Source organism: Microtus ochrogaster, chromosome 8 (genome assembly GCF_000317375.1).
Source record: "Microtus ochrogaster isolate Prairie Vole_2 chromosome 8, MicOch1.0, whole genome shotgun sequence".
NCBI classification, from domain to species: Eukaryota; Metazoa; Chordata; class Mammalia; order Rodentia; family Cricetidae; genus Microtus; species Microtus ochrogaster.
The window spans coordinates 65,724,617-65,739,872 of record NC_022015.1 but is presented as its reverse complement, the minus strand read 5'-3'; the positions used below and the strand labels follow the sequence as shown (position 1 = coordinate 65,739,872).

The window sequence follows — 15,256 nt, the reverse complement described above, 5'->3', positions numbered from 1 at the left end:
ATTAAGCATAGTCTTTGCAGCAACTAGAGATTTAACCTCTAAGTAAGTAAATGAATTGGACAGTTACGACCTTCATTAAAAACAATTTTAAAGGAAAATGTTTCATTTCTTTTTCAGTATGTTAATATTCAAAGACTGAGAAGCCCTCTAAATATATTCCTAGGTGTCCAGAAATAAAAGTCTTAAGGCTTAGGATATGGGGGTCAACTATTACTCCTTAACATACTAAGGCTCAAAACTGAATCAATAGTGTGAGTAAAATACATGAAGAAACTCATGACTTTTACGACATTTACTATGTGTCAGAACATGTTCTGAAAGCTATAATATAGTAACTCATCTTCACAATAAGGCTACAAGGAAGATATTGTTATTATCCTTGCTTTTTGTATACATTATTCATTATAACTGCCATAAATTCCACAATTCAAAATTTATGACTGGAATATGCATCTTGACCATCTGGTCCCAAGATTTAGATCCTCAAGTACAGAATCGTATTGTGGTTACCACATTTGAAAACAGGGTACAAAGTTCAGCTCATGCTAACTCCACAGAATGAGTGATATGTCAACCCCTTTACTATGCAGTAAGCTTGTCCTTGGCTCTGGAAGTGAACACTTTGTGTAATGTCTTGTCTGTTTACATGGAGGTCATAACAGTACGATTTATGAAAGTGGGGGCCTCAGCTTTCTAGAGGCTAAAAACTAAGGTCAGCAAGGTGAGCAGTGAGCCAGACTTACATGGGCAATTAGTCCCACACACATGACTGTACCCTAAAAAGATCGCTAGACATCAAGGAGAGTGACTTCACTGATAACAGTGGAAGAGTTGCTCACACAATACCACTAGGGAAAGACAAATGGACACTCATTCCTGGACCTCTCCTTCACCCTGCCCAAGTGCCTTTCCCACTGCTAACTGCAGGAAGCATCCACATGCTCTATCAGGCAGAACTGTGTGCATAGCACCTCTGATAGAATCTAGCAGTTGTTTCTACATAGTGTTGAACCTGGAGGACACTGCACCAGCCACTACCTCTTGTTCAAGGTTCAGTGCAAGTTCCGTTTTCTTCCACCAGGTCTTTGTCAATCACTTCTATATGAAGTAATATTTTCCTCTTTAGGACAGATAAAGTTGTTGTCCTTGACAGTTACTCTGACATCTTCTCATACACTACTTTGTATTGTAACTTAAATATTAATATATGCTATATATCTTGTTTCCCCAAACACACCAAAGCCTCTGAGGGCAGCTGCAAGCCTCAGTTTTTAATGAGGTAATATGACTAGCAGTAGACACATTATAGGACGATAATTAAAAAGCTGGGCTCTTTGAGTGCTTGGCTAGAATGAGCCTCTGGTCTTGGTCACCTTTTTCATTCATATACTCGATTTCAGTCTGACTCCACAAACACACAAACATCTTCCAAATTTACATTTCCACCCCTAACTTCTCCTCAAACTTCAGACTCATATCTGCCCAGATGAAAGTGTGATGGGCATTAATCTTCACTTTATTCAAAAGAGAATTCCTAACCCACTTCCCCCAAAGCTGCTTTTTCCATACTCTTCCTCATCTTAGTAAACTCCACTTAATTATTTCTCAGACAAAAAAAAAACCCTGAAATTGTCCCTGGCTTTTTTTCTCCCGCTTCTAACCACAGATGATTTAGCACAGGTATATCAGATCTATGGTCCAGGACAGTGATGAATGCAGCCCAACAAATGTGTAAATGACAGCATCGTATCACAGTGTCAAAAGGCTGACAGGCTGCTGAGATGCTCAGCAGGTGACTCTGTCTGCGACCAAGCCTGACGAACTGAGTTGGATCCTCAGAACCCAAATGGCAGAAGAATAGAACCAATTCCCACAAACTGTTCTCTGACCTCCCCGCCTATGCCATGGAGCACGTACATACATGCACACACACACAGCATGTGTACTTACATACATACACATAAAAATAAATAATAAATGTTTTGTTTTGTTTAAGTTGGCCACCTCTGATCTAGCAAGCCTAATACATGCACTGATATCACCCTAGTCTAAGCCAGCAACACGCTCTGCTTTAAATTATTGCCAACTGCTTCCTACTGGTATGACCCTGCCTTGCCTCCACCTTCCAGCATCTTCCCACCTGTAGACACATGATGCATAATGGAGATGATCTTATTAACATAAGAGATCTCATATTCAAATCATTTATTCTTTCAACAGCCCTGTAAAGCTCTATACAATTCTGCTGCACGTTACCTCCCTGCCCTCACTTCCTACTATCTAATCTCCATTTTACTATATTCTGTGCCGGCAACACTGGCCTCCTCACAAATTGTTTTTTTTTCTTTTTCAAAAAAATTTATTCATGTACTTTTTTAGGTATGAGTGTTCTGTCTGCAAGCATGCCAGAGAGAGCTAAGGATTCCATTATAGATGGTTGTGAGCCACCATGTGGTTGCTGGGGACTGAACTCAGAACCTTTGGAAGAGCAGCCAGTGCTCTTAACTGCTGAGCCTTCTTCTCCAGTCCCATCTTTGTAAATTCTTAAACACATCAAGTCCATTCCTGCCCTGTGCCCTGCAAATGTGTGTTCCCATACAATCTGTCTCCCTCACCTCCTCCAGGTTTCTGGGGAGGGGGAGAAGAACTGAAGGAGAAGGGGGAAGGAGTGGGGAAAGGGAAGTGCAAGAGGAAGGACAGGAAGTAGGAGAGGGTATTAGGTCACCCAAGTCTGTCAAAGGCTGCTCTCTCTGGGTTTAATTGAAAATCTCACATCTTAAGAAACCCCTTTGGTACAAGCAACCAAAACAATCGGCCACCTATTTTGATTGAAGGTTCATGGGCTATGAGAGATGCATTTGAGTTCAATGTTGCATAGTCCGTCTCATGTAGGAGAGTCACAGTTCAGACTGCAGGAACTGAGGAGGCGGCTCAGTCAAAGCACTTGTCATAAAAGCACAGGGACTTACAGAACCCATGTAAGATGCTGGGGGTATGCAGTACAGTCGGGAGAGCTGCTTATGTCTTAGTTAGTGATGGTGGTAATAAAAATACCGAGCGCTTACTACATGGTCAGTGCTTCTCACACAGGCCCTCATTAAGTGTTCGCCACACCTCCACAGCACACTCTGCTAGCAGCCCAGTTTTCAAATGCACTTGAGGAAGATTAACACATAAGTCTAAAGTCACATAAAAAACACAGTTAAGATTTAATCCCAAATCTACCTGATCTAGAATAATTTAAAAAATATTGCATTATGAGAGTTTGCAGTGAGCAGCAGTAAGCAGCACATGGACTGTGGATGGGAAGCACTGGCCCGAGCAGTCACACAGATCACCTTTGAAGGCCAGCGATTGATAATGACTCAGCAGGGGATCCCTATGTGCACTGCTGCACCCATCAGGTGAAATCAAGATGGGCAGGAAGAGGGATGGGAACTGAGGCATGGCTAATCGTTAGGCAGTAAGTTACAAAAGCAACAAAATGAAGAGCAAGACTTGAGGGGGAAACACTGAGGTCCCTCCGTGCTTCTCTGAAACGCCATTTCCCTTGAACGATCAAGGTTACTCTTTGAAACTGATTTGCAGGGAAGGAAAGCGAGCAGAGTCACTCAGCCTCTAACCCTAGGTCGATTACTATGTTGCCTTAAAATATTAGTGGAAGTTATATTACTATTCTAAAGTTTTAAGTGGCATACAGTTTAACAAATTTTTTTTTATTTTCCCCAGGATTTCTAGTATCTAGTGGTAAGCCTAACAAAGCTCCTACAAACACACTTATTCATAAATATGACAGACTAGCAAGACAGAACCTGAAAAAACTGGTAAATGCTATACTACTCCACATGAACTAAGGTGGTACCTTTTCAAAAAGACTTTTATGTGAGCTGTGTTTTGCTTGCACGTATGTTTGTGCACTATGTGAACGCAGAGCCCCTAGAGTCCAGAAGATGACATCAGACTCCCTGGAACTCAAGTTACAGACAGTTATAAGCTGCCATGTGAGTGGTAGGAACGAAACCGAGGTCCCCAGAAGAACAGCCCCTGCTCTTAATCCCTGAGCCATCTCTCCCGCCCATTAAGGTGGTACCTTGTCCTCCACACACTAACAGCAATGTCAAGGTAAAACTTTAGTCAGGGAACAGGAAGGCAGAAGACAGTGGCCAGTGGCCTGCCTGCCCCTGTGATGAGCAAGCATGTTATGGTGGAGAAATGGGAGAGAAAGAGAAGCAGAGTGGTTCATGTGCTCTGGAGGAAAGTGGAACTGGTGGTAAGGAACAGGACGATGGGAGTGGCCTGCGCTGCCACCTGAGGCCACGTGATGTCTGTGCCTGTGCTGCCACTGAGGGCCATGTCTGGGTCCACGGCCCTACTGCAACTGGGGACTGTGTTGAGTTCATGACCATGTCTGGATGACATGGTCTGGACTGCGGCCTAAGCCCATGTTGATGTCTGAGGACCTTATTAAGCAGGCCCACACCTGGCTGGCCCTGGGAGGGTTAGCCCCACCCTCTCACCTGCCTGGGTGGGGAGATGAGAGAGGAGGCAGAAGGGGGCAGAAAGGGAGAGGTGGTCCCGCCCTCGCTGGTCACCACACTCAGAAAAGCTGACTCTGGCCCTTGTCATTTGTAGTATGAGGTGGTGGCACAGGAGCAGAGAGTTAGCCTTGATGGTGGAGGGGGAGGGCAGAATGGGAGAGCTGGCCCTGCAGCTCACCTGAGGGGATGGTCCTAGAGGAGGCCCAGGCTGACCAACCCAGCTACCAACCAGGTCCACATCCAAGGTTCTGAGTCCCTAGTATCTACCCCTATATCTACTCCCCAACAGCCACCTCATCTATGAGCTGCAGGGGCACATCATGGGGCTGGTCCTGCAGAACCATAACTGTAGGATCTATCTCCATGACTCAAGGCAACTATCAAGAGTAGTTTCAGTGAGGGTCCAGTATTGATGGCGTAGCAGAAGCCAGAGGTCTTGAACCAGACCAACAACTCACTGCAAGGAACATCTGTAACTAAAGCTGTCTGGGCAAAAGGGTCCACTGTGCGGCACATCACAGCTCCCAATGCCACTAAGGTGAACTAATGTGTGATGGAAGGCGGCCAAACAGAGGAGCAGGTGGGGGTTTGGCTGTTGTTGTTTTGGGTTTTTGGTTTTTGTTTGTTTTGTTTTGTTTTTAACAGGGTTTTTCTGTGTAGCTTTGGAGCCTTTCCTGGAACTCACTCTGTAGACCAGGCTGGCCTTGAACTCACAGAGATCCACAAGTCCCTACCTCCTGAGTGTCCTGAGTGCTGGAATTAAAGGTGTGTACTACCATTGCCCAGCCTTGGGTTTTATTTTGCTTTTTTGACTATTTTTCTTTTCTTTTCTTTTTTTAGGAGGGAGGCTACAAGGGTAGAAGGCAGAAATGGGGGAACTAGGAAATGAGAAGACCTGGGGTGCATCATGGGAAATTTCCAAAGAATCAATTTTTTAAAAAAAATATGTTTAAAAAAAGTTCAGCCACCGTTCCAAATGCTTAGCACAAAAGTCTTCTGGCAAGATTCTATGCTACATAACAACAATGAAAGCACGTGATTTGCAACAAAAACACGTAACTTAAACTACACTGAACATCTTATTCCCATATTTTAATTTTAGCAACTAAGAATGCACAAAGCCTCTTAAACATGACTTAACTATTTAAAGCTACATCTTATCTTCTCATATCTCATACAACAAAGTTGAGTGTTCAGTTATAAGCTAGTCTGGAACATCTGGTTATCTAATATTATGAGGCTTTTGGATTTAAACAAGAGAATTATCTTTCGCAGATGCCTTTTTAAATTATTTGTATAGGGCTCCACCTAGTGGCGGAAAATACGACTCTGGGGAAGTAATGATGCTGGTACATCGTGAAGATTCTAAATGTTAAAATGGATGAAGTAGAAACTGATGCGTTTATTATCAACTGTACTCTGCTAAATCAAGAGACCAGTGTTCTGATAGATACACACATTTCATTCTGCAAATGAACGGAGTTAGTAATATTTCATAGTTTTGTTTTTTGCTTTGGTTTTTCGAGACAGTGTTTTTCTGTGGAACAGCCCTGGCTGTCCTAGAACTAGCTTTGTAGGCCAAGCCGGCCCTCAAGCACTGAATTAAAGGCAAACACCACCACTGCCTGGCATATTTCATAGCTTTATTTTGGTAATGAAAAAGTATTTCTGATAAAAAAATTTAATTCCCAAGAAATGTAAAAAAGAACTTTCATCTCTGGCAATTAGAATTTTTTAATCAAAGGGCACATATCCTCATAACTATTTCAACACTTTTTCTTTCACTGTGTCTTCATTATAAAGAGTATAATATACACCACAATATCTGAGAATAAAATAAAATATATTGGTTCCCAAAACATATTTTTTCTCTAAAACATTTAAACTTTGAGAAAAATTGATGTAATCTCAAAGCATTTAATTCTCGACTTCACATATTTCCTATTTTTACTGAAAAAAACTATAGTTTCTTTTTCAAATAAAATAAGCATTTTCCCTCTATTTCAGAATGCTTCATTAAAATCTTGCCTTTTTAAAATGCTCCTATGAAGACAATTTTAAATGTAACTACAAAAATACTGATTAAAAATTTCCAAAATCTATTAAACCATCCTTCAACCTATCCAATATATATTAACAACACGTTCAAAAAAGATTCAAAAAGGAGTTTTGTTAAGTCAGTAAGTTTAAAAACTCGCGAAGCTGTTATCAATAATCATATGGCAACTGAAAAGGCAAGATTTTAAGATACTTCCTTAAACAAAAGACCATAATTATGACAGCTCTTGCAGAATGGGACATACATTAAGTATCCAGTCAGTAAATGGGCACAGTTGCATAGCAAAATGTGAGCTAAGGTGTGTGCGTGTGCGTGTGCGTGTGTGCATGAGTGCATGTGGAAGCTACATTCTGGTATTCTATTTGTTACAACCTGAGTGACCATTTTGTTTCTAGTTACATTTTTCATTCTTGGCTATTACAGATTGAGGATATAATTCGGTCTTCCAGTGATGCTATCTCTTCAGAAGCAGTTCAGAATCCACCTGAGACCCTGCAGCTGGGGCCAGAGATGGACCTGAGAACTACAGACCTTTTTAGATATGCTTAAGGCTCTGGATTTCCAAAACAACTTGTAAGGAACAGTGAGGTAAAACATTACTCAAAGATACTGAAGGAGATGCCATGTGGGAGAAAGGCCCTTTATTTTTAAAAAAATACATAATTCATAATTATTTTTTTAAACAAAATAGATTCCATCTAACTTAGATGAATAAAACATTTGCTCAAGAAACAACTTAATTTTGGGGAAAATTTCATTCCAAGGATGCCTTATCCTACACAAGCTTCGATACGTATCTTACAGTTCTTTTCAGTTTTAGCTCAAGATGGCTATACTAGATAACTCTCCAATTACATGGAACTTTCCCAGGCCTTCTACACAAAGTCTATACTATCTTTTTACTCATATATCACATCAAATTTATTTAGTATGTTTCTGTTGTTTGGTTTGTTTTGTTTTTCAAGTAAGGGTTTCTCCATGTAACAGCTCTGTCTGTCTGTCTGTCTGTCTCACTCTGTAGACCAAACTGGCCTCTATAGCATGAATTCTAATTGGTAGTAATAATAAAAAACCCAGAGTCAGATATAGGGGTTAATGCTGAAGATCAGAGAAGCAGAACGGCCATCCACCAGAGTGTTCTTTTACCTCTACCAAGGCTAAGACTGAAGATGAGATCTTGTCCTCAGACTGCATCTCCCAAACCTCAGAATGCACTGTCTCCTGTCTCCTCCCACTTTAAATTCCTCTCTCAGCCCAGCCATATCACTCCTGTCTCCACCTCCCTAGTGCTGGGATTAAAGGCATGAGATCCCAAGTTCTGGGATCACCTTTGTGTGAGCTCTGTTTCTCTTTTAGACAGATTCAATCTTGTGTAGCTAGGGTAGCCACCAACTAACAGATTTCTCTGTTCTGTCTCCTGGGTGCTGGGATAAAAGGTGTATCTACCACTCCCTGGCCTCTAGTGGCTTAGCTCTGCACTCTGATAAGGCAAGCTTTATTTGTTAAAACATAAACAAAATATCACTACAGGTCTCGAACTAGGGATTCGCCTGCGTCTGCCTCCAGAGAACACCACCACCTCCCAGCCTATTTAGTATATTTTTATTTTCTCAGTTCCTTGAGAACTGATGATGTATTTCATGTTTATCCACAAGTGTGCGGATAAGAATCAGTCACTAAACCGGGTGGTGGCGCATGCCTTTAATCCCAGCACTCGGGAGCAGAGGCAGGCAGATCTCTGTGAGTTTGAGACCAGCCTGGTCTACAAGTTCCAGGACAGGTTCCAAAACCACAGAGAAACCCTGTCTCAAAAAACCAAAAAAAAAAAAAAAAAAAAAAAAGAATCAGTCACTAAGCCGGAGAGTGGTAGCGCACATCTTTAATCCTAGCACCTGGGAGGCAGAGGTGAGTGCACCTCTGTGAGTTCCAGGTGAGCATGGTCTACAGATCTAGTTCCAGGACAGCCAGAGCTGTTAACACAGAGAAATCCTGTCTCAAAAAAAAAAAAAAAAAACAAAAGAAAAAAGAAAAGAACAGTCACTAGAGGGCACTCTTCACCAACAAAACCTCTCAGCAATCTTACAACTGCATCAATATAAGTGCATCTCATGCAACCTAACATGTGAGTAGTATAAAACCAAAATAAAATAAAAATAAGCTTTTTCCTTTGTTTGGATTTTTTTTGGTTTTTCAATACAGGGTCTCTCTTTGTAACCCTGGCTGTCCTAGAGCTATGTAGACAAAAATGACTCAAACTAACATAGATCTCCCTGCCTCTGGAATGCTGGATTAAAGGTATATACCATAACCGGTTATTTTTCTTTTTAAAGCTATTTTATCTTGTTACTCATTACTTTAAAATAAGTATTTAAAATAGTGAAACAGAACTATAAAACAACAAAAATTCTCCATCTCAAGCTTCTATGAGTGATCAGCACAGCACAGGATAAACCTTTATCTATTACATACTTACACACTACCTGAACTTTCGTAATCATTAAGGTACTGAAAGAATACACATAAAAATAATTTTATTGCAGTTTGGATGTAATTTATGAGAGAAGAATAAATTAATAAAAATAATTTTACTATCAAAGTCAGTATTTGAGTTAAAATACATAAAGTATGTGTATTATATATACCAAAAGCTGATACGACGTCAACAGTAACTCTTTAATTAAACTAACTGAATATCAAACTACTCCTTATTTTCTACATCAACATTCAATACTTACAAATAGATTACTTTATGATGTATTCATGTTAGTGTTGTGTGCAGATGATGCTAAAATCATGGATTAGTAAAATAGGTTAGCCAGTGTACTTCATCTTTATGTATTTACTGTGATGTGTGTGTGCACCTGCGCCATGATGTACACGCAGAGGCCAGAGAACAATCTGAGGGAGCGGGTTCTCTCCAGGAACCATGTGGATTCCAGGAACTGAACTCAGGTCAGAAGGTTTGGCAGCAAGCTCCTTATCCAGCTGAGCCATCTTGTTAGCCAATTTGTACAACGACATCAGGAAGCACCACGTGGTAATGTAGAAATAAGGCCCTAAAGCCCAGATGAAAGGGGTAGACTATAGGAGAACAGTGCTCCAAACGCCCAGGACTGCAGTGCTGATGACGATGCCATCAAGCTTTCCACTTGCTTTCCCCCCAGATCATCTGTAATATTGCACTGCTACAATATAACAACAACAATAATAATCAAGATTAAGGCATCCTACAATCGGTTGGGTATCTAGACCCAATGGGGTATCCTCTGGCTTCAGAGTCACTGAGAGTCCCTTAGAACTTTAGGGGGCTGAGGCGAGAAAACACAAGACCAAATTTCTTTGTCAGAGAATCCTGGAAAAGACCTGTTGTTTACAAAAACCCATTCTTTGTATATTTACCCACGAAACGGTATATCTAGTTTGCTACAGTGCTCTTAAAAGCTTCCTAAGGGGGCTAGTGCCACAGCTCAAAGGTTAAGAGCCCTTGCTGCTCTTACAGAGGACCCAGGTTTGACTCCCAGCACCTCATGGTAGCTCACAACTACCCATAACTCCAGTCCTACAAAATCCCAGACCCTTTTCTGAACTTCGCAGCACCAAGCATGCACATGGTGCACATACAAACACACAGGCAAAACACACAAAGATAAAATTAATAAATCTAATAAAATAATTTAATGCTTTATAAGATAACAGCAATGTGATTCAAGTTCAGTTAAAATTTGAAATATTCAAAAATATTCAAATTTTTTTATAATAGAGCTAACACACCTCACCCTCTTTAAGGGTAAGAGGTGCTGGGTTTGTGCCCTACAGCACTGGAATATGGACACACATCATAAGGGATTATCTGGCTTGCCTAAGCACTATGAAGAAGCAAAGGCCATGGGTTGGAGAGATGGCTCAGTGGTTAAGAGCACTGACTGCTCTTCCAAAGGACCTGGGTTCAATTCCCAGCACCCACATGGCAGCTCACAACTGTCTGAAGATCCAGTTGCAGGGGATCTGACACCTTCACACCAATGCACATTAAATAAAACATAAAAGATATAAAAAAAAAAAAGAAGCAAAGGCCAAAAATTAAGGAGTATTTTCCTAAATTTCTGATGTTGAATTTGATTTGCCATGTTTTCCACCGTGTGTAATTCCACTTGTAATTTGTTCTCGCTAACAGTATCACATCCCCGTGTGTAGGAAACATTAGTTAACATTAGTTAACATTACTTCCTGTAATGAGATGACACTCATAGGCCTGGCATTAGCACTCTCTAACACTGGCTAATAGCGCAGTACGCGCACTAATGAACATCCTCTATGGGAGAGCTGAGGGTGTAATCAGCCAACGCAGACTTCCAATAGACTTCCTCCTTCCTGTTTTCACATTCCTGACCAAAAGATGTCCCTTCCTGTTGACTTTTGGAGTACCTGGTAAAATAACAAAGGGTGAGAAATGGAAACACCAACAGGTACCATTTTATTGGTCCTCGAAAATAAACAATTGCTAAAATCATGTTTAATTTTAAAATCTTGCAGCAATTAAGTAGATTAATGCATGTAGATAGAGATGGCTCTAGAACAGTTTAGAATAATTTATCAAAAATATCAGGCTGTCCGGGGCAGACAGACCTAATATGCACTTTGCCAATGGTTGAACTTAATGCTTTGCCAAAATCCCTCACAGGAACACTATTTTATAATTAAGAAGAATTGTGCTGCAACTAAGAAAGAGCTGGCTTCTCAGCACAACAGCAAAAGAACACATAAACCCAGGACAGGACAAAAAAAAAGTCACTCTGTAATGCTAAAAATTGCAAGTGGAGTAGTATATTTATTTTTCAAAACAAAAATGTAATACTGATATCTACATACCCCTGAACAGGAACAAATTTTCACAAAACAAAGACTAGAATCTCTTTAAACCCCACTATTTAAAACTGTTGTGTCAACAGAAAAAATACAAAGTTCAAATAGCAAAATTTCTCTGAAACAGTAATAAGGAGAGATCCAGACATACGGACACAGCTAGGGCAAGATCAGCCATGAAATAAAACCACTGGAGAAAAACCTATAGCAGCAGATAATTGTACCAACTAAGCAGAGGGTCCAAATTCAAAACGTCCCAGGGTAAAGAAAGAAGGACTCATCAAGCAGAAGAGTAGAAAGGAACGTCAGGAAATCAGTGGCGCTAACAAAACCAAAGGCAGGCTTCAAAATTAACAGATTGAGGCTAGGGAGTACTCTATTGGTCAAGTGCTTGCCTTGAAAACACTGAGACCTGAGTTTGCTCCTCAGAAGCCATGTTTAAAAAGCAGGCATACGGGTACACTCTTGTAATCTAGGGGCAGAAGGCAGGACAGGTGCATCCCTGGGGCTAGCTGGCCATCCACGTCAGCCCGATTGACAAGTCACAGGAAAAAGGTACAGAGCCTGAAGAACAAGAGCCAACGTTGACCTCTGACCTCCATATGCACATGCACACATACATACAAACATGCAAAATGCACACACATAAATCAATGGCAAGCAAGCATTACCCTGAGTGTGTATGTGTTTGTGTGTATGTGTGTGTATGAGGGAGTGTCAGTGATTGAAGTTACAACTACCCAAAACTAGAGCTGACGAAATACCATCAAAACAAAACAAATTATTAAATCATAAAATTATATTTAACTCCGAAGTATTTGATAAACTTGAATAGATGGATAATTTAATAAAATATAACTAATTGACCATTTAGGAACAGAAAGTCTCAGATTGATTACTGCAAAGAAACAGAAAGAAGGAAAAAAATAGCTTCATGAAAGCATCAGACCCAAGCTGATCCTTTCAAGGTCTTGCTCGACCTGTGGAGGTGAGGGTTAGTTAATGTTTATGCAAAGCACAGAAACTGAAGGAGAGCTTCAGTTTTGTTTTATGAAACAGACACTGCATTGTCTGTAAGAGTCCCAAGAAAGCAAGCAGACCAACCTCACCTTACAAAGACAAAACACTCTGAAAAGCACACAACACAACAACTCCCAAACACAGGGAGTGAAGACCACCACCATCGAGCAATGGCAGGAATGTTTCCTTAATGGGAAATTCACCATCAATGCAGCCACTGTTGAAGCAAGACAAAAGTCAGATGACTATTCCCAAAGGTGCAGAAAAGCACAGAACGAAAGTTAGTCTTTTTATTAAACATTCCCCTAGCCCCAAAGCCAGAGCTGCCCTGGGGAGGGCCATTAGCAGCTTTCCTCCGGCTCAGGGGACAAAAGAGGTGCTGACACTGCGTGTAAAGAGGCTCCAACCCAAAGCGCTCAGGACCAAAGGCATCTGTTATCTGCGTCCTTCAGAGTTTGAGAAGCTTGCACGTAACACTGACAACGCAGCTTTGGGAAGGAGACATGAAATGCATTTAGACTTCTTTACACTGCCTACACAGAGCCGAACCTTAATTTGGCACACTATTTTTGGTAACTGAACATAAAACAAACCATGGTGTGGGATTTCCCCCTTGTGGCATTATGTTGGTGCTCAAAAAGTCTCTGACTTGGGGGCATTTTGGAGACAGATTTTTCAGATTAGAAATACTCACCCTGTGCTGTGTTCAACTTAAGTCAGAAAAGAAAAAAAATGAACTTAAGTTTTAAGAAATGAGAAGAAAAAAGTAAAAGTTTTTCTAAATGCATTATTTATTATGGGTTGAATCTGAAATGTCCCCCACAGGCCAACGTTTTGAGCAGTATTCCCTAGATGGCTGGTGAGATGGCTCTGTGAGTAAGGTGCTTGCTGCACAAGCCTGACAGTCTGGACTCCATCCCTGACGCCCACATAAAGGAGAGACAACCACCATTGTCCTCTGACCTCTACACATGACACAGCACATGCACCCACCTCCCATGCCAACAACAATAGTAAACAACAGCAACTTATAGGGGTGGGGCCTAATTGGCCTTCTAGGGGATATCTGCTTCCCACCTCACTTTCTGGTCCTGCAGGATGGGAGGAGCCTGTACACACTCCTGCTGTAGTGAACTGAGCAGCTCTGCTTTTCCTTCCTTGCCATAATGCCCTAAAATCTCCAAAACCATGAGCTAAAATCAATTTTCCCGTTAGTTGTTTTCAATAGTGTGTGTGTGTGTGTGTGTGTGTGTGTGTGTGTGTGTGTGTGTTGGTTATAGCAACACAAAACCAACACACACACACACACACACACGCCCCAAAGCCTGTGGTGGTTTAAATGAGAAATATCTTCCATTGACTTCTGCATTTGAATATTTGATCCCCATTGATGGTGTTGTTCGGGGAGGAGCAGCCTTGCTGGAGGAAGTACATGGCGGGAGGGAAGGGGCTGGGGGCTACAGCCTTGTACTACTTACTATTCTCTGTCTTTGTTTCCTGTGAGTGGGTAAAGCATGATCACCCAGCTTCCTGCTCTCACAGCCAATCCATGCCTTCCCTGCCATGAGAACTCTATCCCTCTGGAACCATAAGCTAAAATAAAGCCTTTCTTCTTTAAATTGCTTTTGGTCATATTTTATCACAGGAATAGAAAAAACTAATACAAAACCCAATAGAATTAATGGGGAAAACTTAACAATTTAACTGCAAATGATAAAACTTTAAGGTAATAGTCAAAAAGTTGGCATCCGGGGCTGAGGGTGTAGCTCACTGACAGAGCATTTGCTGAGCTTGCACAAGGCACTGGGTAGCGAGAAAGACCACCAGTATTTGTAGAGGGAGTGTGTGTGTACGCGTGTAACTCAGGTGTCACTATAAAAAATTGTGTGTGTGTGTGTGCACGCATGTGTGTGTGTGTGTGTGTTACTTAGGTGTCACTATAAAGAACTATCAGAAATAGTTACGTATAAAAAGGTTTATTCTGACTCACTGAATAAAGGAGGTCACTGTTTTGGGCTTGTGGCAAAGCAGCACACTGCCAGGAAACATGGCAGAGCACAGCTGCTCTCCTCATCAGCCAGAAAGCAAAGAGGAAGAGGCTGAAGACCCACAGCACCCTCCGAGGGCATGTCCCCAGTGACCCAAGAACCGCTCACTACAGTCTTATGATGGCTATTCTTGATTGTGAACACAACTACATCTGGAATTAACAAAAACCCAAGTGCCTGGGCACACCTGTGAGGGATTCTTTCTTAATCATTTGAAGTGGGAAGAATCACTTCTAAACTGGATCTTTGAGGTGGGAAGATCCATCCACCTTTAATTTGGGCCACACCTCCTGCTGACAGCCTGCTGGAAGAAAGAAGCTGCTTGCTCTCTCTTTTCACACTTATTCTCCCTAGCAAGTCCATTCCTTCACTGGCATTAGAGCCTACTTCTTTAAGATCCAGAGTATAATGCAGACTAGCTGAGACATCCAGTCTCGTGTACTAACTAAATACTAGATTCTTGCATCTCCAATGGCAGACAAGCACTGTTGGACCAGCTGGAGGACAGCCCGTAAGCCACTGCAAAAAAATACCTTTCTCTCTACATATAGATTTATTTTGTAAGTTCTGTTCCTGGAGAGAACCCTAACACACCCCACCTCCTAAAGAACACCACTTTGCAAAAGAACCAGCCTAAGAATAAAGCCTTCAACAAAGAAGCTAAACCACAATAATATGTGCGTATTTGTGTGTGTATAAGACCAATTACAAAACATAAGAATCAATTA

The 15,256-nt window shown here is 41.3% G+C and overlaps 1 protein-coding gene across 2 annotated transcripts in view; it reads right to left on the bottom strand.

Annotated features, from left to right (window-relative positions):
• Nucleotides 1–15,256, bottom strand: part of Exoc6 (exocyst complex component 6) — a 151,189-nt gene that overhangs the window by 106,571 nt on the left and 29,362 nt on the right. The gene's annotated exons all lie outside the window — the stretch shown is intronic.